Here is a 26,814-nt window from a genome sequence, read left to right on the forward strand (position 1 = left end):
TGAGACCACGGAGCCTGTGCCCGGCTCACCCAGCTACCCTGCCTTCTCCCTTCCAGTGGCAGATTAGAGTTCCCACTGTGCACTGAGTGCAGATCTCCTTTGCATGCACAGTTAAATCCTTCACTCTCCTGTAATTGCCGCTAGGTCCATGGGATCTTCGTACCATGGATTTGGTTCCAAATGCTGTGAGGCACTGACCGCTAAGGAAGGAGTCAGAGCACCAACCCCCTCACTAACCATAAGATCTGTCACCCATGCCTGGTATTACTCACATTAGTGAACTCAGGCTGCCCCGGTCCATACCTTCCACAAGATAACTGTCATGTACAAGAGAGAAGACTGAAATGACAAGGTCGGCCTCTCTTGTATCTCCAGCCCAGGCCCTGCTGAAAGTGGAACAGAGTGTGCCGAGGGACAGGAGGAACACGGGTGCCTGCTGATGTAGATAGGGGAACTTGCAGCAGGAGAAACAGTCCTAGGGGAACTGAAGAACCAATCAGATCAGGAACAGTCAGGGCCGCCATCAGGGGGGTACAGGCAGTACACCTGTAAGGGGCCCGGAGGTCCCCAGGGGCCTGGATGGCAACCCCCTTTTTTTGTAAGGGGCCCGGAGGTCCCCAGGGCCCTGTATGGCAACCCCCTTTTTTTGTAAGGGGCCCGGAGGTCCCCAGGGCCCTGGATGGCAACCCCCCTTTAAAAAAAAAAAAGATATACATTTTATATATATATATATATATATATATATATTTTTTTTTTTTTGTAGCACTGCCCCTGAAGGAGCTGCTGGTTTGTTTTGGGTCTACGCTCTGGTTATCAACCCCTGAAATTGACTCAAACCCTCCTTTGGCACAACTGGTATAGTGGGAAATGTGGGCCCCAATAACTTGTTGGAGGGCACAATATCCTGTCACACCACAGTAAATTATGTAAAGTAATGGTTACCTTGAGTTGTATGGGTCCCACAGGATGACAGAGAGACTGTACACAAATTTCAGCTTAACCAATGTAACTCTTTACTTGATAGGATAAAGAAAAAGAAACAAAGGTAAAACGGTAAAAGACTGCCTGCAGAGCCCTGCAAGATTTAGAAACAGTAACAACAGATAAATACACGTTAAATTATAGTGGCTATGCAGACCTGTGTAAGCACGCATCAAGGGGATTCCCTCAATGAGGCATCCACACTGAAGCACCTCCCCGCCAAGTCTCACCCAGCTCTCACTATTAACAATACTGCACAGTGTAATAAACCAGATTACTTGATCAACGAGTATGAAAATGGATATCAACAGTCTGCAACAACCAAATAGGCAGTCTTTGAATAATATACCTAACTAATGTGGTTTGGCGGGCCAGACCAAACCTCAATACAAATTATCTCATTAATTCATGCACGTACGCGTTGGCATGCGTTGGCGGGCAAAGAGCTATTTGTAATCCGAAAAGGGAAAAATTAAACTGGTGGAAGATGCCTAAACAGTCAAATCACAGTGATGGGTATAAACGATCCACACTCCTTCAATGCAGTCAGTATGCTTGGGCAGGTGCCGTCTCACCCAAACAGTTCAGGCCTTTTCCCTCCGAAACACTCTGTCCGCGTTCTCCGATCACAGTCCTTCAAGATGACAGCCTCCAGTTCTCAGACAAGTTGCAGGGGTACTGGAAGCCCGTCCGATCACTCCGCCAGAGGTTCTGTCTCTCCTCCTTAATGGCGCTCCGCCTGGGCGTAGATAGGCCGCAACTCCAGCCTTGGATTTCCGGGAAGACACCTCGCACAGGGGTCCTCCTGGGTTGAAGAGGCGGTCCAGAGAGAGCACGCCAATCACGTCCTTTACCTTAAATTACCTCCCCCAGCAGGCTGTGCGGGAAACAAAGCATACTGGGATCGTACAGTCGCTCTCTGGGTTACGTAGTCCATAACAAGTCAGGGCAAATGGAGTCTCTTTTCTCCCTGTACTTAATTTCCCAACATTCTTTGCGGTATCAGGACAAAACGTAAGCAGCAGGTGGTTATAACACAATTCGGCCACAGGAGGAAGCTGAGATCCTTCTTGATCAGCAGATGGTGGTCTTTTATATCACATACAAGGGTGATATCCCGCTACATTTTTATTAAAGGGCCCAGAGGTCCCCAGGGCACCCGGATGGCAACCCCCCTTTTTTTATTTATTTTTTATAAAGAAAACTTTTTTTTTATATATTTTATTTTTTATATATTTTTTTATTTATTTTTTATTTTTGTTAAAGGGCTTTTATTAGGTCCCCAGGGGAAACCGCCCATTTTCTTATAAACATTTTTTTTTTTTTTTTAAATGATGTATTTTTTCTATTTTTTTTTATTAAAGGGCCGCGAATGGCTACCACCCTTTTTTTCGTGGCACCCCCCGCTTCTCAATTTTCTCAATTAGCAGGAGCACCCCCCATTTCTCACTTTGAGGCGGTAGCACACCCCCCCGGTTCTCTGCTCCAGGGGGCCCATGCCTGAAGGTGTGTAAGTGGCCCCATAACTCCTAATGGCGGCCCTGGGAACAGTAGCCATGCTTAGTAGTCCAGCCAACTCCCAGTATGCCCAGGGTGCCACAACTCCCAGGGTGCCACAACTTCCAGCATGCCCAGGGTGCCACAACTCCCAGCATGCCCAGGGTGCCACAACTCCCAGCATGCCCATGGTGCCACAACTCCCAGGGTGGAACAACACTCAGCATGCCCAGGGTGCCACAACACTCAGCATGCCCAGGATGCCACAACTCCCAGCATGCCCAGGGTGCCACAACTCTCAGCATGCCCAGGGTGACACAACTCCCAGGGTGCCACAACTCCCAGCACGCCCAGGGTGCCACAACTCCCAGCATACCCAGGGTGCCACAACTCCCAGCATGCCCAGGGTGCCACAACTCCCAGCATGCCCAAGGGTGCCACAACTCCCAGGGGGCAGAACACCCAGCATGCCCAGGGTGCCACAACTCCCAGGGTGCCACAACACTCGGCAGGCCCAGGGTGCCACAACACTCGGCATGCCCAGGGTGCCACAACTTCTAGCATGCCCAGGGTGCCACAACTCCCAGGGTGCCATAACTCTCGGCATGCCCAGAACTCTAATTTCCTAATTGACACAAGCCAGCGATTATACATAAAATGTAGTTTGTGTCTGGGGCGGGACATGGTAGGGGTTGGGCGGGCAACTGGTGGCGAGTACGCCTTGAGGCCTGGCTAGTAGCTCAGGACTTGAAAATTTGAGCCCTGGTGTATAACATGGTATGCACAACTATTGTTACATCAACTGGGCATGATGGCGAAGATGCAGGATTTTCTCAACTGACACGTTTCAGAGAATGATTATCTCCTTTATCAGGGGTATGAGAGGTACAATATTGTTTGTCTACAAGTATTGTCATTATTCTAGAAAGCTGGTATTGAAGAGGTTTCACCCACATGAGAGAGGAGAAAAATTTAACACTGAGGGCTAGAAGATTCAATCCTACAGAAAGAAAAGAATTTGATGACAGCTAGGTCCAAAAAAAGGACACACGGTATATATAGGTAGTGAACCTTCAAGCAAGTAGGGCTAACTTAGCCTACCTGCATCTCAAAAGATAGTCCTGGGCAAAATAGCCCAAATGAGACAATACATGGAGGGAACCACAAAAATATCTTATCATTAGACATGTGCATTAGTTTTCGTCCGAATACATTTTCGTCCGAATTTCAGGTATTTTCGTTATCGTTTTAACAAACGATAACGAAAGCACAGAAAACAAAAACTGAAAAATCCGACATAAACAAATGCTTTATTTTCGTTTTCGTTGCAGTCGAATGTGCCTAACCTTAACTCTATTAGTCCAATATTATTCTACATAAGAAGAAAATATTCGACATAGAGAGAAAAGATTCAACATAGAGAGACACGAAGATTCGACATAGAGAGACATGAATTTTTTTTTTTTTTGTTTAAAGATTATGTCAATTTTTTTTTTTTTATTATTCTTCTTAGAACATTCGACAGACACCATAAGCCTTCAATGACAGATTCGACCTTAATTTGGATTTTCGGACGAATGCATTTTTTTAACGAAAAACAAAACAAATAAAAACAAATTTCGGGAGAAACGAAATAAATGTATTTTTCGGATAAAAAAAACGAAATTACGAAACAAAATATTTCAGTGTGCACATGTCTACTTATCATAGCTGTGTTTTGTCAGGCAAAGCATGCAGATATACTGTGGGTACGGAAAGTATTCAGACCCCCTTAAATTTTTCACTCTTTGTTATATTGCAACCATTTGCTAAAATCATTTAAGTTCATATTTTTCCTCATTAATGTACACACAATACGTGAGAAGCTTACAATCCAACACCATAATGTTCTGAAGACATTTTAATTAAACGTGGAAACCATGGTTAGATACTCTGGGATTGGGCCCCCTTCAGCTAGTAAAAGAGAGACTTTTTCAAATGTGATATGTTATCTGTGAGAGCGTGCAGGGTGGGTGATGCATTATGGTTGGTGCCGGAGGAAGAGAGCGGGAGGTGTCGTGGTGGATGGTTTTCTCCTACTACTGTCTGGTGGTTGGGGTCAGGGCCGCCATCAGGGGGATACCGGCAGTACACCTGTAAGGGGCCCGGAGGTCCCCAGGGGCTCAGATGGCAACCCCCCTTTTTTTTACATATTTTTTATTTAAAAAAATATATTTTTTATTAAAAAATATATATTTTTTATTAAAAAAAATATATTTTTTATTAAAAAAAAATATATTTTTTTAATATATTTTTATTTTTTTATTTTTTAAAGGGCCAATTTTTTTTTTAGGGTTCCGGAGGTCCCCAGGGCCCCCGGATGACAAGCCCCCTTTTTTTTATATATTTTTTTATTTATTTTATTTTTATATATATATATATATATATATATATATATATATATATATATATATATATATATATATATATATATATATATATATATATATATATATTATTAAAGGGTCCAGAGGTCCCCAGGGCCCTGGATGGCAACCCCCCTTTTTTTATAAAAAACAAAAATTATATTATTTTTTTATATATATATATATTATTAAAGGGCTCCGAGGTCCCCAGGGCCCCATGTGGCAAACCCCCTGTTTTATTTTTTTTTATAAATGTTTATTTAATATTTTTTGTTTATATATATTTTTTTTTATTTTTTTAAAGGGCCCAGAGGTCCCCAGGGCCTTTTTTTATACATTTTTTTATTATTTATTTTTTATTAAAGGGCCCAGAGGTTTCTTTTTTATTATTATTATTATTATTATTATTATTATTATTAAAGGGCCCAGAGGTCCCGGTTGGCAACCCCCCTTTTTTTGTAATTAAAAAAAAATTGTATATATATATATATATATATATATATATATATATATATATATACATATATATATATATACATATATATATATATATATATATATATATATATATATATATATATATATATATATATATACACATATATATATATATATATATATATATATATATATATATATATATATATATATATAGGGCTCAGAGGTCCCCATTTTTTTTATATATATTTTTTATTTCTATTTTTTTTGTAAAGGGCCCCCCCGCTTCTCGATTTGCGGCAGCCCCCCCGGTTCTCTGCTCCAGGGGGCCCATGCCTGAAGCTGTGTAAGGGGCCCCATAATTCCTGATGGCGGCCCTGGTTGGGCTACTTATGTCCCTTTCAGGGATACAACTGCTCTATTTTTCTTTGTTCTTGTTTTGTTTTCTGTTTTAGATTTATTAACATATATGATGATTATTCGATACCTAAGGTTGTCAAGGAATACAGTCTAATTTAATACTTATGCCGTGTACACACGATCGGTCAATTCGATGAGAACGGTCTGATGGACCGTTTTCATCAGACCAAACCGATCGTGTGTGGGCCCCATCGGTTATTTATCCATCGGTTAAAAAATTTGAAACTTGTTTTAAAATCAACCGATGGATACCTAACTGATAGAAAAAAACGATTGTTTGTAGGCACGTACATCGGTTAAAAATCCACGCATGCTCAGAATCAAGTTGACGCATGCTTGGAAGCATTGAACTTCGTCTTTTTCAGCACATCGTGTTATACGTCACCGCGTTCTGACACAATCGTTTTTTTAACTGATGGTGTGTAGGCACGACTGACCATTAGTCAGCTTCATCGGTTAACTGACGGAAAAATCCATCAGACCGGTCTCATCGGATTGACCGATCGTGTGTATAGGGCATTACATTACTCGTATGTTATTAGGCAGCAGAGTATTACACAATGCTCCTTATCATACTGTCTCTTGCTTGTAACTTCCTGAGTCGTTCTACTCCTGTGTATGTAATGTTGGCTAGAACATCATCATGTATACCGTATCTGTGGTCAGGGCCGCCATCAGGAATTATGGGGCTCCTTACACAGCTTCAGGCATGGGCCCCCTGGAGCAGAGAACCGGGGGGGGGGGGGCTGCGGCGAATTGAGAAACGGGGGGCCCTTTACAAAAAAAATATAAATAAAGAAAAATATATATAAAAAAAGGGGGGTAGCCATCCGGGGCCTTGGGGACCTCTGGGCCCTTTAATAAAAAGAAAAAAAAGAAATAATAGAAATAAAAAATATATATAAAAAATATATATATATTTTTTTTTAAAAAGGGGGGTTGCCATCTGGGGCCCTGGGACCTCTGAGCCCTATATATATATATATATAAGTAAAAAAAAGGGGGGTTGCCATCTGGGGCCCTGGGGACCTCCGGACCCCTAAAAAAATAAAATAAAAAATATATATTTTTTTTTAAAGGGGGTTGCCATCCGGGCTCCTGGGGACCTCCTGGCCCCTTACAGGTGTACTGCATGTACCCTCCTGATGGTGGCCCTGCTCACTGTGTCCATGACTAGACTTACGTTTAACATGGGAGTATATGGAAGGGGATCCCGGTTTGAAAAATTGGTGCTCCCCGGCCAAAGGTCCCCAGACAGCAAACGTTGCACACTTGTAGAGGAGAACTGTGGCAACCTGTGTACCAAGTTTCGGGTCCAGGGGACCTACGGCCAGCCAGTACCGGATCCCCAAATTTACCAGAGAAATTAATGTTTAACATGGGAGTCTATGGAAGGGGTGCCCGAATTTGAAAAATCGGTGCTCCCTAGCTGTAGGTCCCCCAGACAACAAACGTTGCACACTTATAGAGGAAAAGTGGGGCTATATGTGTGCCAAGGGTCCTACGACTGGCCGGTACCGGGTCCCCAAAGTCCGGGAGATCAGGCGCAAAGAGGTGACTCGAGTATAAGCCAAGGGGGGCATTTTCAGCACAAAAGAAATGTGCTGAAAAACTCGGCTTATACTTGAGTATATACATTTTTTTAAAAGGGCATTCTATTTTTCTTGCAGTGTTTTCAGTTGGGTGTTTGATTTATTTTTTATATTCTTTGCAATTAAAACTTATTTTACTTGGGTTCAGTTAAGGGCTTTTATTCATTGCTTAATTTTTTTTTATTTTTTATTTACTTTGGGGGGGGGGTCTTTATTTGCAGCAGAGCTTTGAAACATGTGCAGATAATTCCTCAAAAACATATTTCTAGATGTGGTGCAAAACTGTTTGCCATTTCCATCCTACACAGAAAATCTCCCCATGACCAATTTCTTTTGAGATGGAAATCATTCCTACTGGGTTTCCCCCACTGTATATAGGCCAAGTAATTATATAAAAGTAAATGAATAGACATGATTTATGTGGTTCCAGAATAGGATGTCACGCTGTCTCCAAGAGTCTAATTTCATATACAGCTTTCTCCAAGCATATATGCATGATATACAGGCATTCCCCAAGCATGTTATTTGAAGACATTGCAGATTTTTATGTTGCTATAAAACAGGGCTTGACAAAGCATGCAAGTGTGAGAAACCGACAGTCATGGAAACAGAGACGCCCTGCTCCACGTTAGCCATGGCTGGTTCCTTCTCTGATATCTCAGTTCAGGCTTGCCTTCAGTGATGCCTCCCTCTCTCGCTGCTCACTACATAGTTGCTCTGCTGAACACAGTCAGCTGCTTGGCTCTATTCACATCACCAGTGTTAGTGACACCATCTTCCCATGCTGGTGTGTCTGACCCTACATACTACACACTGCAGCTGGCGTGTCCTTGCAGCTTTCCATGGTCGGTGTGCCTTGTTTGGTTGTCCTGGTCGGTCCCCGTGATCCATCAGTGCCTGAGGCAGCCTTAGGCCTCGTACAGACGAGAGGATATCTGCTGGAAACGGTCCGCCAGACCGTTTCCAGCAGATAAATCCTCTGGCGGATTTGGATCTGATGGCTGTACACACCATCAGATCGAAATCCCCGCCGAATACATCCGCGGTGACGTGGCCGCGCCGTCGCCGCAACGATGATGCGGCGACGTGCGCGACCCTGGAAGGTAAATACTTCGACGCATGCGTCGAATCATTACGACGCATGCGAGGGATGGGAGCGGACGGTCTGATCCGGTGAGTCTGTACAGACGACCGGATCAGTCCGCTGGACTGGATTCCAGCGGATAGATTTCTTAGCATGCTAAGAAATTTTTATCCGCTGGGAATCCGTCGGCTGGATTTTTATCCGCTGGGAAATGTCCGCTAGGCCGTACACATGACCGGATCTATCTGCTGGAACTGATCCGCGGATCAATCCCAGCGGATAGATCCGGTCGTGTGTACGGGGCCTATCACCTTGTGATAATATTGTCAATCAGATTTGTTCTGTTTTAATCTTTCGATTAAATTGCCAGCAACTTTTTTGAGTGTACATGTGGTTTATTGCAGCCATTACCCAACAATTTCAGCTCAGTTCCTGAGCGCTGTCAGCCCTTTTTGTCTATGTTGCCATCTGAACCTCTTTTTGTTCTTTATTATAACTTGGTGACCCTGCCAACAACACACTTCCTGTCTTAGGGTGTCTCCACACTGGCTGTAGAAGCAACAAAGACACCTTTGGGCAGCAGAACTGTCTATCTTGGGAGAGAGAGTACGGTTGGATGGACTAGCAGTAGGGTGACCACATTTCCAAACTGCCATTCAGGGACACACCCCCTCTTTCACCTTTCCCCCAAAAAAGATGAGGGGGGGGGCGGGGGAAATGTAGTTTCGGGGTTAATGGGGAATTTGGCGGCAGGTTATTTGTCAGGTGAATGTGCCACTTGCCACCAGATGCAGTGCCACTTGCCCCCCATAGCCTGCCACCAGATGCAGTGCTGCTGTCACTCCCTCTGCATGAGCCGCGTGCGCAGAAGGAAAGGAGTGGCATCACTATCTGGAGAGTGAAGATCACACCAGTCCCTGTTGCTTGCTGCTGGATGCCAGAGAAGGAGGAGGCGCCGAGGTAGGTGGGGACAGCAGTGCTGCACTAGGCGCAGGCCTTGCTCCCGGTCTCACTGTCTGAGAGTAAATTGTCACTGGTTGCAAGATGCCAGGCAGCAACCAGTTCCGGGAATGAAGTTATTAGTTAATTAGTTAGTAGTGGGTGGCTGTGTCCTCTATTTCATTCCGGGACATTGTATTGTCCCAGAATGAAGGTGCCTGGGACCAGGGACAGACATTTCAATTGACAGTCCCAGGCAATCCCGGACACGTGGGCACCCTAACTAGCAGATTTAGATGGACTTGACTAACAAAATAATGCTAAACTCCAGCTAACACTTCTTAAAGTGGTTGTAAAACCTAAACATTTTTACCCTAATGTATTCCCTGTATTAAGGTAAAATTGTTTCAGTATGTGTATCCCACTCACCCCCTTATACATACCTGAGCCTGATATCGATCCAGCACTGTGCCTGTCTGTAGCAGCTATTTTCTCCACATTCTCACACACTCCCCCTCCCCTCCCTGCCTGTCAGTTCGTGTGTAAGCCATGTCCTCCCTGCTCCTACCCTGCTGCTGCCATACTATGTGCAACAACTTTCACTACTAACTAGAATCCCCTCTGTTATATCAGGTTAAATCACCCAGTGCCCTTTTTTTTTTTTTATTATGTGGCACACAATACCTTAGGCAAGACCACTGTTGAGCAGTCACATGATGTCCTGAGGCTCTCTTCCTCTCCTCCCTGTGACATCAGCAGGAACCTCAGCCCCTCCCTTTGTAGTTCCCACAATGAGGCAGGAGAATGCCGGGACATCAGCTGAGTGACAACGGTGCTGCAAATTAAGGTATTGCACTGCATAATTTAAAAAAAAAACAAAGACTCTGAACAATTTAACTTGATATAACAGAGGGGATCATAATTAGTAGTGAAAGTGACTTTACAAACACTTTGAGATACTAAGCATGGTACATGTGTCAACTTTTCCTGTCGAAGGGCAGACAGAATGTTAGTGCCATTATCGCACACCACCATTCCTGGCTCAGGCTTCCATGGTGTGAACCACCTCTGGGCCTGCCCCTGCAGAGCTGAAATAATCTCTGCTCTGGTGTGGCTCCTGTCCCCTAGACAGGTGAGCTGAAGCACTGAATGGCATCTTTTAGCCTTATTCATTGAATGGCCCCTTGAATGCTCAGGGGTAGTGGTGGTTTATTGGACAATCCAGCAGAGGAGGGCATGGAAGAGGAGGGGTGGAGCTGACGGATCTTGCATCATGTCATGGCGTGGATACATAAAAATTATTTTTATAATTCATAAAATACATGGTCAATGAGATTTCAGACCAGAGAAAATGTTGATCGAGTTTTACTCACAGGTGGGAGGTGGGAAATTAGTATGCAAACACTCATGTGTACCGAGCAGAAGCCAGGACAATGTTTTCACTTCAAGCGGAGGTCCACACACATTTTTTTTTAAGGTTAGCAGCTACAAATACTGCAGCTGCTGACTTAAATTGACACTTACCTGTCCAGCGTGCCTGCGATGTCGGCAGCTGAGGCAAAGCAATCACTCATCTCTCAGCTGCCCCCGCTGCCATCCTCAGTGAGGGAATCAGGAAGTGAAGCGTTGCGGCTTCACTGCCCGTTCCCTACTGTGCATGCGCGAGCCGCGCGGCGCGCCCTCACTGGTCCCAGCTGTCTCCTGTGACCAGTGTGTTTCCCAGAAGACAGCGGGGGGTGACGCGAAGGGGCATGACTCCCGCGGGAGTCTATTCCCGGAAGTGGGTGTAAATACCTGTATTATACAGGTATCTGCACCCCTGAAAGGTGCCAAATGTGACACCGGAGGGAAATACGGTTCCAAAAAGTGAAGGTTCACTTTTTGTGTGGACCTCCGCTTTAACTTAACCCCAGCTGACAATGGTGATGACCTGATGTTTAATGTCTGTATATCAAAGCATTTGGTCAAGGAAATCCCATTTCAATCTGCATGGACAGCAGCATGAGTTTGAGACTGTGCTCAGATTCAGGCTGGTCAGAGGCAGGCAGAGTGGCTAGGGAGTCAGAGCAACCTATGTCAGAGCCAATAGCTGCTGGAGGGTCCCAGTGTTGCTTTTTGAGCAGGGGAGCTTTGTTAAGAGAGAGGGCTGGAGATTGAGCTGCTCTCTTACCTCGATCAGTGGGAGAAGGCTGAGAGAAATCTGTGTCTGGAGCTTTGCTATCCATCTCCTCAGGGCTGGTAACTTGATCCTGCCAGTCTCTGGTGTCTGGGGGATGAGGAGGCGCGGGGCTCCATGATGGCGCCATCTTTGCTGTTCTGCATGTCAGCTTTACTGAAATAGTCAGTGAGGCGGCGTGGCTTGTACAGGCTTGTATTCCTCATTCTGGACATACCGCTCGGGTCGGATGACAATAAGTTCTTCTCCCCTCTGGTGTGACAGAGAGGGGGAAATCGCTGAGAATGAGTTCTGTGGGTTGCTGTATGTCCCACAGCTGAGAGGAGCTGAGGTATCAGGCGGCCATCTCGCTCCGTGGACAGCCATGCCCTTAAAGGGTCACTAAAGGAAAACATTTTTTTTAGCTGAAATGACTGTTTACAGGGTATAGAGACATAATAGTTAACTGATTCCTTTTAAAAATGATTAAAAATAGATAAAAACTAGGGTTGTCCCGATACCACTTTTTTATGACCGAGTACCGATACTTTTTTCATGTACTCGCCGATATCGAATACCGATACTTTTTTTTTATGTCATGTGACAATTTTAATAATGGGCATGACAGGGGGGCACTAACGGATGGATGGCGCTGACAGGGGGGACTGACGGATGGATGGCGCTGACAGGGGGGCACTGACGGATGGATGGCGCTGACAGGGGGGGCACTGACGGATGGATGGCACTGACAGGGGGGCACTGACGGATGGATGGCGCTGACAGGGGGGCACTGACGGATGGATGGCGCTGACAGGGGGCACTGACGGATGGATGGCGCTGACAGGGGGGCACTGACGGATGGATGGCGCTGACAGGGGGGCACTGACGGATGGATGGCGCTGACAGGGGTCACTGACAGATGGATGGTGCTGACAGGGGGCACTGACGGATGGCGCTGACGGATGGATGGCGCTGACAGGGGGCACTGACAGATGAATGGCGCTGACAGGGGGGCACTGACGGATGGATGACACTGACGGATGGATGACACTGACAGGGGGGCACGGATGGATGGCACTGACAGGGGGGCACGGATGGATGGCACTGATGGATGGATGGCACTACTGACCACTGCACTATATACTGACCAATACTGACTTGTCTAAACTACTCTAACCTCTCTCTCTGGCTGACAGTCTTACCTGCAGCTTGTGTGTTCCATCAGCCTGGAGGAGGCGAAGAGATAGTGTCTTGAGCAGAGCGGGAGCCTAGAGCATGGCAAAACAGCGTATCGTCCGGAGAGGGAGGCGGGACCAGCCCGCCGTGATCGCAGATAGGCTAGCCTCGACCCACTGTGATCACGGATTGGCCAGCCCCGGTCATGATCGTGGATAGGCTAGCCTTGTCCCGCCGTGATCACGGATTGGCCAGCCTCGCCGTGATCACGGATAGCCCTGCCCGCCCCATTCAGCATATCGTCCGGATGCTAGAGGGAGGCGGGACCAGCCCCACCATGATTGCAGATAGGCTAGCCTCGTCCCGCCGTGATCACGGATTGGCCAGCCCCGCCGTGATCACGGATAGCCCCGCCCGCCCCATTCACAGGGACACAGGAACATTAGAGGGATGGATGCAGCAGTGACACACACCTGCCTCCTCCTAAAATTATGCACCGGCGCCGTCCACGCTACCCCGCTGGCTCCGCCCCCTCTCCGTCCGCCGGCTTCCGGGTATCGGATCTGGCATCGGGGGCATTTGCGGGAGTACAAGTACTCCCGCAAATACTCGGTATCGGTCCTGATACCAATACTAGTATCGGTATTGGGACAACCCTAATAAAAACCAATCATATAATGTACCTACAGTTTAGTTTTGTTTTTGCTGTTGTTTCCTGGTTCTCTGATGTACAGAGCCAGAGAGCCAATAGAGGGCAGTGAAGGTTTTGCAAAACGAAACTGGATTAGTGCTGAGGAGTTTTAGACACTCAGTAATCACACCTCCTTGATTAGTCACCACAGTGAGAAATCTCCCAGTACTGTGGTGATCAGGAAACAGACAACCAGGAAGTGTCCAGAACAGAGAGGAATTACAGCAACACCAAAGCAAAAATGAACAATGAGGACATGAAACCAGGACTGCAGTAAGGTAAAGGAAGCTATTTAGCTAAAAAAAATCCTTTAGTGACCCTTTATGAGATTATATTTTACTGTTGTGTTGATGTACTTGATTAAGTGTATGAAATATTAATCACCAGAAATCCAGATTTTGTATGAAATTGTATAATTATACTTGTATTTTATTAAATTATATTTACCGTATATACTCGAGTATAACCCGAGTTTTTCAGCACATTTTTTTTGTGCTGAAAATACCCCCCTCGGCTTATACTCAAGTCACCTTTTTGTGCCTGATCTCCCGGACTTTGGGGACCCAGTATCGGCCGGCCATAGCTCTCCTGGACCCCAAACACACATGGCACACATATAGCCCTACTCTTCATCTACAAGTGTGCAAAGTTTGTTGTTTGGGGAACCTACGGCCGGGGGGTACCGATTTTTCAAATTCGGGCACCCCTTCTATAGACTCCCATGTTCAACGGTCATTTCTCCAGTAAGTTTGGGGACCCGGTACCGGCCGGCCGTAGGACCCCTGGACCCGAATCCTGGCACATATGTAGCCCCAGTACTTCTCTACAAGTGTGCAACGTTTGCTGTCTGGAAGACCTATGGCTGGGGAACACCGATTTCTCAAAACCGGGCACCCCTTCTTTATACTCCCATGTTAAACGTAAGTCTAGTCATGGACACAGTGAGGTATGGACACAGTGAGGCATGGACACAGTGAGGCATGGACACAGTGAGGCATGGGCACAGTGAGGCATGGGCACAGTGAGGCATGGGCACAGTAGGGCATGGGCACGGTGAGGCATGCACATGGACACAGTGAGGCAAAGTGAGGCACAGTGAGTCATACAGATGGACACCCTAGTCTTATACTCGAGTCAATACGTTTTCCCAGTTTTTTGTGGAAAAATTAGGTGCCTCGGTTTATATTCGGGTCGGCTGATACTCAAGTATATACGGTACTTATTAATTTAATTGGGAGATATAGAACATAGGGAATTGTGTTATACTATTGAATGTCTGAACAAAATTCATATTGAATTCATCAGATAGAAACTTTTCTAGCTCTGCAAGGTTGCTTAAAGAGGAAGTAAACCCTGATGGCATTTGCTTCCTCTTTTGTTCCTTGCAAAATAAAAGCATAATGGGCTAGTATGCAATGCATACTAGCCCATTATGTGGCACTTCCCTGCAAACAAAGCCCGTGCTGTCCCAGCTGGAGGTCGCATCCATCTTCTCCCCTCTTCCTCCTGGGGCCGTGGGACTCTGCGACTGGCCAGAGTCGCATGATGCTGCCGCACTCCCTAGTGAAGAAACGGGCCGTTTCTTCACAGCGCATGTGCCGATGACATATTTTATTTTTGTTACTTAGCAGCAGTTACTTGTATAAAGTCCCCAAATATATGTACAGTATGTTTGTGTCTATATATTTTATGTATATATATATATATATATATATATATATATATATATATATATATACAGTATAAATCTGTAAATAAGAGGTAAACAAGATTAATAGAAGTATATTAATAGTAGTTGTGGTTTCTGATGCACACATACTCACCTATATATATATATATATATATATATATATATATATATATATATATATAATTTTATGTAAATTATATCATTGATAGATATATATTAGGGTGGAGATAAATATCTATACACTTCCTGAAACAACTGAACATTAATTAGAGCAAGGAAGTGAGCCAGCCAACATCGAGGGATCTCTGTGCCACATCATACGGTAGATATTTTTATACATATTCTTGTCACTATGCACTATACATTTTGTATATATTTGTGTATGTCTCCTTATATTTAGTTAGGATGTATTTAATTGTTTGCTTCTATACCATTATAGTTTAAAACAACAGAAGGAAGTATAAATAGTATTTTCCATTTGCATTCGACTTTGATGAGGTTTCTAATAACTCCTGTTCTTTGGTTAACAGGTTTGAGCCGAGGGGTGTTTGGACACGAGTCAAAACCTGCCCGAGCTCTCCCGGCAGAAAGGGATATTGCTAAATAAATACGTAATTTGTTTTTTTAACATCTTTTTGCCAGTATTTTTGACCTCATGAAAAAAAAAAAACCTTTACATATAGTATTTTGAAATTAAATTGTACAATAGGTTAAAAAATGCTTTTTGTAGAACTATGCCTATTTTATTGTAATGCTTGACTCCTAATTAAAGTAAATTTTCTGCCTACAATGTCTCTTGAATGTTGGTAATTATAATTTAGGTGCTACCTGGATGAAATCATCTGTCTTTGCTCCACAGGTATCCAAACTATTCACTTTTAATGACGGACACTTAGGGCCAGATCCACATACATGTAGAACGGCGCAGCGTATCAGAGATACACTACGCCGCCGTACCTTACCTGGCCCATTTTCGAATCCTCAGCGATTTTGCGCCGTAAGTTACGGCGGCGTAGTGTATTTATGGCGGCGGATTTCAAATTGGGCGGGTTTCATTTAAATGAAGCGCATCCCCGCGCCAAATGAAATGCGCATCCCACCGTGCTTTGCGCGAAATAACGTCGCAACAACGTCATTTTTTGAACTTAGACGTGAGTTACGTCCATCCCTATTCACGAACGACTTATGCAAAAAAAAAAAAATTCCAATTTCGACGCGGGAACGACGACCATACTTAACATGGCAATTCTATCTATACGCCGCAAAATACCAGCTTTAACTATATGCCGGAAAAAGCAGACTACAGACAACGTTAGAAAATGCGACGGCCGCGCGTACGTTCGTGGATCGTCGTAAATCGCTAATTTGCATACCCAACACGGAAAACGCCACCCAGCGGACGCCGAAGTATTGCATCTTAGATCCAAAGGCGTACGAAGACGTACACCTGTCGGATCTAACCCAGAAGCCATCGTATCTTGTTTTGAGGATTCAAAACAACGATACGACACAGGAAATTTGAAAGTACACCGGCGTATCAGTAGATACGCCGGCGTACTTCGTCTGTGGATCTGGCCCTTAGTAAAGCATACTGTTCAGCAAACACCTATTTTAATTCCTACCCACGATGGCCAAACCATTGCCTTGAGGAGTACATTTTTAATTGTGAACACTGAAGTAATTGTAAAGCTTTTACTTTTTTTTGTAATACAATAACAAAAACATGTTATACAAACCTGCCTTGTAATGCTTCTGCACAGAGAAGCCCTGATCCTCTTCTTCTGGGGTCCCCTGCCGGTGCTTCTGGCTCGCCCTCTTCAGCGCGAGCCCCCCATAGAATGGCGCTTTCAATGGGGTCACTCATGTGGGCTCACACCTGAGCCGCCATTTCTGCGTCTATTGCCATGGCCCCTCCCCCCTCTCCCATGACACAGAATTGAATTGACAGCAGCAGGAGCCGATGGTTTCAGATGCTATGAACCTGCTCATGTGAGGAGGGAGAGAGCTCTCATGCATAGCGCTGGATTGAGATTGGGCTCAGGTATGTATAAGGTGGGTGAGGGGGGATGCTGTGACACAAACATTTTTTTACCTTAATTGATAGCATGATTGACGTTCCGCTTTGACAGCTCCACAGCGGGATAGTTTATTTATATTTGTACTCATATCCAACCAAGCCTGGGCTTATCCCTATTGGTTAATTTGGCTCTCATGTCTGAGTAGTGAATTTCTAACCAAGTAGCACCTAGATCAGGGGTGCCCACCCTTTTGAAGAGCGAGGGCCACTTAAGTGACTTGGTAACCGGTCGCGGGCCACAATGAGCAGAGCGGGTAGATGGCATGTCCGTGTCTGCTCTGCATATGCAGAACGGACATGGACACAGCCCACAATACTTTTTAGCGGGTCCTATTGGAGGTAGAGCACAAGTCGGTTTATGTCTGCCACTACTTAGAGGTGAATGGAGGGTCCAATTGGTCGGACTGTCGGACTGACCGTGTGAAAGGGGCCCAAGGCTGCTTTCACACTGATGCTCTGCGGTTTACCGGCACCACGGGTGCAACGCAGTGTACCTTTGGCTTTCCTGCACTTTGTAATAGACATCTATTATATTCTGCAGGTTTGGTGCACTTTCAGAAAGCTCACAAAACTCGCAGATAATAACAGAAGTCTATGGCTCAGTGCAGGTATGCCGCAGGTAAACTGCTCTGCACCTGCAGTTTAGTTTGAAAGCATCCCAGTAACCACTACAGAAAATATACGCCCATATATACACACTGTGATTTTAGTAATAAACTGACCTTTAATAACAGTATTCTATTCTATTCCATCCCAGAGCAGGAGGTCGTGGGCCACATCAGAGGGCTCCACGGGCCACATGTGGCCCCCAGGCCACTGGTTGGGCACCCCTGATCTAGATCATATTTAATCACATTTCAAAAAATTCTCTTCTTGCTATGCATCCAGCAATCCATTGTAGGCACAAAATGTACTTTAACTACTTAAGACCCGGACCATTTTGTTGCTAAAGGACCAGGCCCCTTTTTGCAATTCAGCACTGCATCGTTTTAACTGACAATTGCGCGGTCGTGCAACGTGGCTCCAAAACAAAATTTACGTCCTTTTTTCCCCACAAATAGAGTTTTTTTTTTATGGTATTTGATCACCTCTGCGGTTTTTATTTTTTGTGCTATAAACAGAAATAGAGCGACAATTTTGAAAAAAAAAACAATCTTTTTTACTTTTTGCTATAATAAATATCCCCAAAAATATATAAAAAAAAAAAAAATTTTCCCTCAGTTTAGGCCGATACGTATTCTTCTACATATTTTTGGTAAATAAAAAAAACACCCACACAGTTTGGGGCAAGTCCTTTAATAAAAAAATAAATAAAAAATTCCAGCACTGATATCCTTCTATGACCCCGCTGCCACGATCACTACAGCCTTCATAGGAGGCGGCCGGCGGAATGACGCACGACCTGTCTGACAGCTCTTAAAGAACCGAGGGTGGGTCCACCTGTGACTCTGCCCCACCCCCTCTGACGCAACAGGGGTTTTCCGCTGTTACCCCTGCCCCACCTCCCTCTGATGCGTCACAGGAAACCCCCGTTGCATCAGGGGGGGCGGGGTCACCGTCCACGTCACGGGTGGCCCTGCCCTCGGTTATTTAACTGCTTGCCAACCAGCGCACGACTATATACGTTGGCACGGACAGGCAGAAGGATGTATATATTCATCTCCTTTAAGATAACGGCATTGTGGACCAGCCAGATCGCAGGTCCCGCAGACTCGCGGGATAGCTGTAATCGTCTTACTGTGATGGAGCTAAATAAAATGTCCATGTTATCTTTCTCTTTTAACCACTCAAATATTACTTTCCTTTCTTTTATTATTTTTTCTTTTCTTTCATGTTGCGATATATATATATATATATATATAAATATATATATATATACATACACACATATACATATGTGTGTGTGTGTTAGTATTCGGGTAACAGGACAGTGGTATTTTCCTTGATTAAAATCTAAGACAGATGAGAAACAGATGTTTCTTACTCTTCTACTCCTTCCTTCCTGCCCCTCCCACCGTGCAAAGAAAATGTCTGAAAGCTCTTTGGAATTCCTCGTGGCAAAAACAGATGTCACAGGAAAAGGGCCATATATGGATGAGCCAATAAGATACACACATATATTATGACGTTTGCTTATGTCACGTTGTTTATATAAGGGTCTGGGACCCGGAATAAAGGCCTGTTGGAGTTGAGAAGGAACTTGTACTGGTCAGTGTGTTTCAGTGTGATCCCTTTCACATGCATGCTCTCACATCCACATGAATTTGGCTCAGCAGACAAATTTAACATGTATCCTGGAATTGGACCAGGGATAATATCCATTACATCATGGTGAGGAAGAACGGGGAGATGCTATTGTAAACAAGCATCTCCCTGCTCTGCCTAGTGACAATGACAGTGATCACAGCTTCCTGTAATCGGAAACGGCGATCACTGTCTTGTCACATGTAGCCCATCCCCCCTACAGTAAGAATCACTCACTAGAATACACTTAACCCCTACAGCGCCACCTATTGGTTAACCCCTTCACTGTCAGTGTAATTTTCACAGTGATCAGTGCATTTTTATAGCACTGATTGCTGTAAAAATGACAATGGTCCCAAAAATGTGTCAAAAGTGTCCGATGTGTCCACCATAATGTCGCAGTCATGATAAAAATCGCTGTTCGCCACCATTACTAGTAAAAAAATAAATATTCATAAAAATGCCATAAAACTATCCCCTATTTTGTAGACGATATAACTTTTGTGCAAACCGATCAATAAACACTTATTGCAAGTGAGTGAGTGAGTGAGAAACTTATATAGCGCAACACATGCAAACTGAATCACCTCTGGGCGCTTAGTATCCTTTCCCTACTGTTCTTTTGCCCTCAGAAAAGATGGGTTTTGATTTTTTTTCTGAAGGCCAGATGATTCACCTCCAACCGGATGGTGCTTGGTAGAGCGTTCCATAGTCTAGGTCCTTGGATTACAAATCTTCGTTCTCCTTTGGACTTGCGATTTCTTTTTTTTTACCAAAAATATGTAGAAGAATACGTATCGGCCTAAACTGAGGAAAAAAAATGTATATATATTTTTGGGGATATTTATTATAGCAAAACGTAAAAAAATATTGCAATTGTCGCTTGCTATTTTTGTTTATAGTGCAAAAAATAAAAACATCAGAGGTGATCAAATACCGCCAAAAGAAAGTTCCATTTGTGGGGAAAAAAAGGACGTCAATTTTGTTTGGGAGCCACGTTGCGCGACCGCGCAATTGTCAGTTAAAGCGACACAGTGCCGAATTGCAAAAAGTGACCCGATATTTGACCAGCAAAATGGTCCGGGGCTGAAGTGGTTAAAAGCTGTCAGACGGGTCATGCGTCATTCAGCCGGGCGCCTCCTATGGAGGCTGTATCTATTGTGGCAGCGGGGTCGTAGAAGGATTACAGCGCTGCCATTTTTTAATTAAAGGACTTGTCCCAAGCTGTGTGTGCGTTTTTTTTTTATTTGGCGCAGGGTTCCCCTTAATATCCATACTAGACCTGAAGGGCCTGGTAAAGGAATTTGGGGGGACCCCCACGCATTTATTTTTTATTTTGGTTCGGGGTTTCCCTTAATATTCATACCAGACCCAAAGGGCATAGTAATGCACTGGGGGGGGGGGACCCATGCCATTTTTTTCAATTACTTTTATCTGTAGTGACGGGACCCGACAATTCATTATAGCCGCGAGTAGTTTTAAATGACCTTTTTTCCCCTATAGAAATGTCATTTTGTGCAGGGACTGTTATAAACATGGGAAACATGCGCTACTTTACAGGCATACTATAGACACCCCCAGGTACGAAATTTAAAGGAATATTTCACTTTTATTGTTTCACTTTAAGCATCATTAAAATCACTGCTCCCAAAAAGACTGCAGTTTTTAAATCTTTTTTTTGCATTGATACATGTCCCTTGGGGCAGGACCCAGGTCCCCAAATACTTTTTATGACAATAACTTGCATATTAACCTTTAAAATTATCACTTTTGATTTCTCCCATAGACTTTTAAAGGGGCTTTCGAATTTGCCGCAAACACACCAAATTTTTCGCTATTCGGCGAACAGCCAATGTTAGAGGCAAACTCATGTTCGACCCGAACATAAAGCTCATCCCTACTTACACACTACACTCAGGCCTCGTACACACGACCGAGGAACTTGTCGTAAATGAAACATCTTTTCCTTGACGAGTTCCATGTTAGGCTTGTCGAGAATCTTGACAAGCTTTCTTTGCGTACACACTGTCAAGACAAAATCTCGTCGTTCTCAAACGCGGTGACGTACAACACGTACGACAACACTATAAAGGGTAAGTTTGATTCCAATGGCGCCACCCTTGGGGCTGCTTTTGCTAATCTCATGTTACTGCGTGTTAAGTAAAAGTTTGGTGAGAGACGATTCGTGCTTTTCAGTCTCTTACAGCGTGACAAATGTGCGATCTCCATTATAAACCCTACTTTTACCGAAGGCACGCTCCCATCTCATACTTTATTATGAGCATGCGTGGGTTTCTAAGCATACACACGAACGTGTTTCTCGTCGTAAACCAGCCCGACGAGAAACACGACAAGGAAATTGAGACTCCCGACGAGGAAAAAGAGAACTTGTTCTCTTTTTTCCCTCGCTGAGTTCCACAACAGTTTTCTCAACGAAAAACATACACACGACTGTTTTCCTCTGCAAAAAAGCTCTGCCACCAAGTTTCTTGATGGATTCTGTCAAGGAAGACGGTCGTGTGTGTGAGGCCTCAGAGTCACAATAAGGGAATACACTAACTCACTAGGAGCAAACTAAGACCTGCTCTATATATCTCCAGTCAATACACTACAAAAGATCTCTATGGGATATTACTGTTTATAGTGTGTGTGTTTGTGTGTGTGTGTGTGGGGGGGGGGGGGGTGGCAACTATGAGCACTGAGCCATAATTGGAGAAAGTCATCATCACTTTGTCCAATCAGGGTTCTGACGGTGCTAATTGGCAGATTAGAGCAGACCAGATGGAGCAATTTATTTTTATTTTCGGTAGGATTATTTGTTAAAGTTTGAACTATCTTTAATATTATGCATCCGAACTCTATCATTATGAACAGCTTGTTTCAATTAGTGTTATCACTCTGTCATCTCATGCTATGGTATATAAGTCACCTTCACACCAGCCATCCCCCATCCTATGATTAAGTAACGTGTGTTCGTTACGATACGCGTGAGGAAGAGGAGGATTGCTGGTGACTTGATCCGCTCGCGGCCGCAGAGCGGAGACCCGATCGTACTACACACTGTTTATACAGCTCTGTCTGTAAGTGTTTTAACTGTTTTTACTCATTAAATTGTGAATGGTCTTAGGCCCCGTACACACGACCGAGTTTCTCGGCAGAATTCAGCCAGAAACTCGGTCGGAGCTGGATTCTGCCGAGAAACTCGGTCATGTGTACACTTTTCAGCGAGGAACCCGTCGAGGAACTCGTCGGGCCAAAAAGAGAACATGTTCTCTATTTCCTCGTTGTTCAATGAGGAAAGTCGGCCCGCCGAGCTCCTCGGCGGCTTCCACACTGAACTCGCCGAGGAACTCGATGTGTTTGGCACGTCGAGTTCCTCGGTCGTGTGTACGGGGCCTTACGCTATGGAAGCCTCCTTGTGTTCTTTTTGAGTGCCATTGCTGGGATCAGGTCTCTGTTTATGCAGTGTAAGAACGGCAGGCTGGCTGTGGGACATCCTTTATTTACATGTTATAAGGCTTACATATAAGCCGCTTCAAGGTAAGGGGCTTGTATTAACTATTTCCATCTTCACTACTGCACTGTGGAAAAGTTTGGAGTCTGTCATTTTGGAAGCACGTTTTTTACTTTGCACTGAAGCACTCATCATGGAATCTTAATAGAAGTGAAGCACAGATGCACTTTATATTCATTCATTCTTTTCTTGATATTGCGTTCTTGACTATTGGATTGGATTGTTTTTCATCTTCACGTTATTATTGCACTGAACACGTTTCTTTATTTATATATATATATATATATATATATATATATATATATATATATATATATATATATATATATATATATATTTTTTTTTTTTTTTTTTTTTTATATATATTTTTTTTATATTGACATTTCTTGATATATATATTTTTTTTTTTTATTCCTTGGTGAATTATATGGGACATTTTTCACTGCAGTCATTTATGGATTGAATTTTTTTTTCACTTTTATGCATGGATTGGAATTTTATTATTTATATTTCTTCCACTTTTTGATGTTTTTTTCACTTTTATGGATATTATTCATTTATTGCACTATGCACTTTGGATTGGTTTGAGCTCATTTGCATATTTGCACTATATATGTTATATGTTTATGAAGATAGCTACTGCTTGTTAATTTTATCTGAACGATTCCAGATCACTCGCTATTAATATTGTGCGGGTCACTGGCACATTTGTCTTTTTTATCATCATTTATCCACTCTTACTACTCTCCACATTACTCAGTTAATGTTGGGTGGGTATATGATTTTATTCAGAGTGGAACACATTTTACACAGGAACCAGTGGAGCACATTTTCCTGACAACTTATTCACATTATGGAAATCGTTATTGATATTTAGTTTTAATTAGATCCTGTTGCAAGCGCCATTACACCCCCCCCCCCCCCTTGTCGCTAATTGGCAAAGCCTTTCAGGTGCAAGACTTCTTCCAATTAGGGTCCTAGAATGCAGTGTGAAGTGCGCATTGCAATGTTGGGCGCTCGATGGGCTAACATCCCGCTTGGTTTTGGGTGTTCCCTGATAGACGAACAGGCGATGTTCGGCCCAACCTTTTGCTAGGATCGAATTGTCCAGCACTACTAAAAGGTCAGGAATAAAAAAAAAAAAAGTATGCCGTGTGAATGGTATCACATAAAAAACATAAATGTGTGATTTTTTTCAAATTTGACTGCAAATGTGGAAATGCAATGTAAAGTCAAATAGTTATAAAGTAAAGGTAAGTGTAAGTTGCCTAGGAGCAACATGGAAAAATTGTGAGCAGTGAGAGAATTGAACACATCTGATTTACACATAAAAGAAAAAAAAACATTTGGGGTGACTCCCCCTCTTTCATTCTAAACAAGCTTATTAAAGTATAGCTACAGGTAAAAAAAAAAAAATCGATAGAATAGAGAGATATTAGAGATATTAGAACACCTGTCAGTTTTTATTGCTGTCTTTTCCCCCTGTAGGGTGAATCACCCTCTCAATCTGTGATATTTACCAATGGGGACTTAATTTCCCTTAATTTGCAGGGATCTCCTCTCACTTCCTGTGTTGGCTATAAGACAGGAAGCATTGTTAAATCTCTGCATTGGGACAAAGGGGGGAAAAAACTATACAGGGAGGATAACCCTCCCTTACTCACCGACCTTCCCATTCAGGTTTACAGGCTTAATAAATATTTAAAGACTAGCATCTATTTTTTATCACATATGTATTAGATACTCTCCTTTACTTTTCCCTTTTGACCACCACCTATAGCAACATTACTGACTTATGACAGCATATGTCACTCACTACAGTGAAATAATTCTTGTGTCATTAATGAACTAATACCGCTTTTGAAAGCTTTTAAAAGGATTAATGTATATACTGTAACTTAACAATGTCACATATAAACACCTTTTGTGATTTGCTTATCTTCTTATTTATATCTAGGACTTTAAAAAAAAATGGACCTCAATTTAAAGAAGATGGGTGTGCTTATTATGATATTTGCTGTTAAAGTATTCATTTTCTGGCATTATTTCACTGGGAAATCAACAATATTCCATTATACAAACCATGGGAGCAACTCTTGCGTTAACCTATATGCCGTAAACAGATCACTTCCCCTTAAAGCGCAATCAAATGCTGCCATGTGGACTGCAGAACCTGTAGGACGCCTTGGAAACAAAATGGGGGAGTATGCAGCACTTTATGCTTTGGCAAAGCTTAATGGACACAAAGCATACGTCTTACCACAAATGCATAGTGAGCTAGGAAGGATATTTAAGATAAAATTGCCTGTTCTTCATCAGGAAATTGCTAACCGAATTAATTGGAAGATATATCATCTGAAAGATTGGATGTTACCAGAATATTCCAAGATATCTGGACAATACGTTAAATTCTATAGTACTCCATGCTCATGGACATTCTATCATCACATAAGGGAGGAGATTCTACAAGAATTCACTTTTCAAGACTATATTAAGGAAGAGGCAAATTCATACCTTGCAAACCTGAAAGGTAATAGAACAAATGTGACCTTTATCGGAGTTCATGTTCGCAGGGGGGGACTCTTTAATGGATATGGCTCAGAAATGGAAAGGTGTGGTAGCTGACAAAAACTATATTCAAAAAGCTATGGACTATTTCAGAAATAAATATGATAACCCCCTCTTTGTGGTGACCAGTAATGGGATGGATTGGTGTAAACAGAACATTAATACCTCTCTAGGAGATGTACATTTTGCTGGAGATGGTAAGGAAGGTTTTCCTGCCCGTGATTTTGCCCTCTTGGCACATTGTAACCACACCATAATGACCATAGGGACATTTGGATATTGGGCTTCATACTTGGTTGGTGGTGAAACCATCTATCTTACAAACTACACTTTGCCAAACTTTTCGTTCCTTCCAGAATGGATTGGAATTGCCGCCGACCTGTCTCCGATGTTGCAAAAAGGACATCCTTAATCATTATTTTTTTTGCAGATTCACATTTGTCTTATTTGAACGTAAATCACATTTTCATCTCATTGTGGGACAAGACAAGATGTAACAATATTTGTGTTAAATTTGTGTTAAATAGAACTTGTTCTATTTGGCCTGGGGTGAATTAGCTGAAATCTACCCACCCATAAGAGCAAAATAACCTTTAAGGCCAATTATACAAACTTGCAGGTGTTGCTGTCTATGTCAGTAGTGTATTTAGGTTTTGTGCTGCCCTATGCCCAGCTAAACTCATGCACCCCCTAATTTAAATATGACTTACCTTTTCCTGTCAAGGCCACACCCCTTGTTGTTTAAGAGCCGCCCTAAAATTTTCGAGTGGGGACACTAGTTCTGAGGGCCTGACAGGAGCTATTACCCTTCCTTACTCTAACCAAAATGAAAAAAAAAGTGTTGTCTATAGTTCTACTTTAAGCACAAATTTCTTATAATTTTATGGAGAGGACCAAGAAGATTTAACCATGCCAATGGTGCAGCAGAAACATATAGCACAGTGAGGAAGGTTTGTGGTCCAGGATGATAGGAAAGTCAAAATTAGAATAGAATGCCGGCCGCCCGCATATTGGAAGCAGTGCAGCCACTTTATGGGGGAGCTAGACTGATTTGCCTAACAGTGTAGCGCAAGCTGGCAGGGAACTCTTTTTGTGCTTCCCCCCTGCAAGATGCTGCCCTAGGGCAAGGTGCTGCCCTAGGCCTGGGCCTTGTTGTCCTAGGCCAGGATACAGCATTGGTCTTTGTATGTGCTAATATAGACTACCAGCAGTACAGGCAAACCTATGGAGGTCTTTTATTGCACATAGCTGAATACCCGGCGTTGCCCGGTCTTCCTATCTTAACCTTTTGGGGAGGAAAATCATAGTAATATAAACATACCCATCTTTTATATAAGGGTGTA

General features: G+C 43.5%; 1 protein-coding gene and 1 pseudogene across 1 annotated transcript in view; both read left to right on the plus strand.

Moving 5' to 3' along the window:
• The window catches only part of LOC120936080 (galactoside alpha-(1,2)-fucosyltransferase 2-like), a 185,001-nt gene that overhangs the window by 32,102 nt on the left and 126,085 nt on the right, over window positions 1-26,814 (plus strand). The window lies entirely within an intron of this gene.
• LOC120936082 lies at window positions 15,339-25,954 on the plus strand (annotated as a pseudogene).

The sequence above is a fragment of the Rana temporaria genome, chromosome 4 (genome assembly GCF_905171775.1).
Source record: "Rana temporaria chromosome 4, aRanTem1.1, whole genome shotgun sequence".
NCBI lineage: Eukaryota > Metazoa > Chordata > Amphibia > Anura > Ranidae > Rana > Rana temporaria.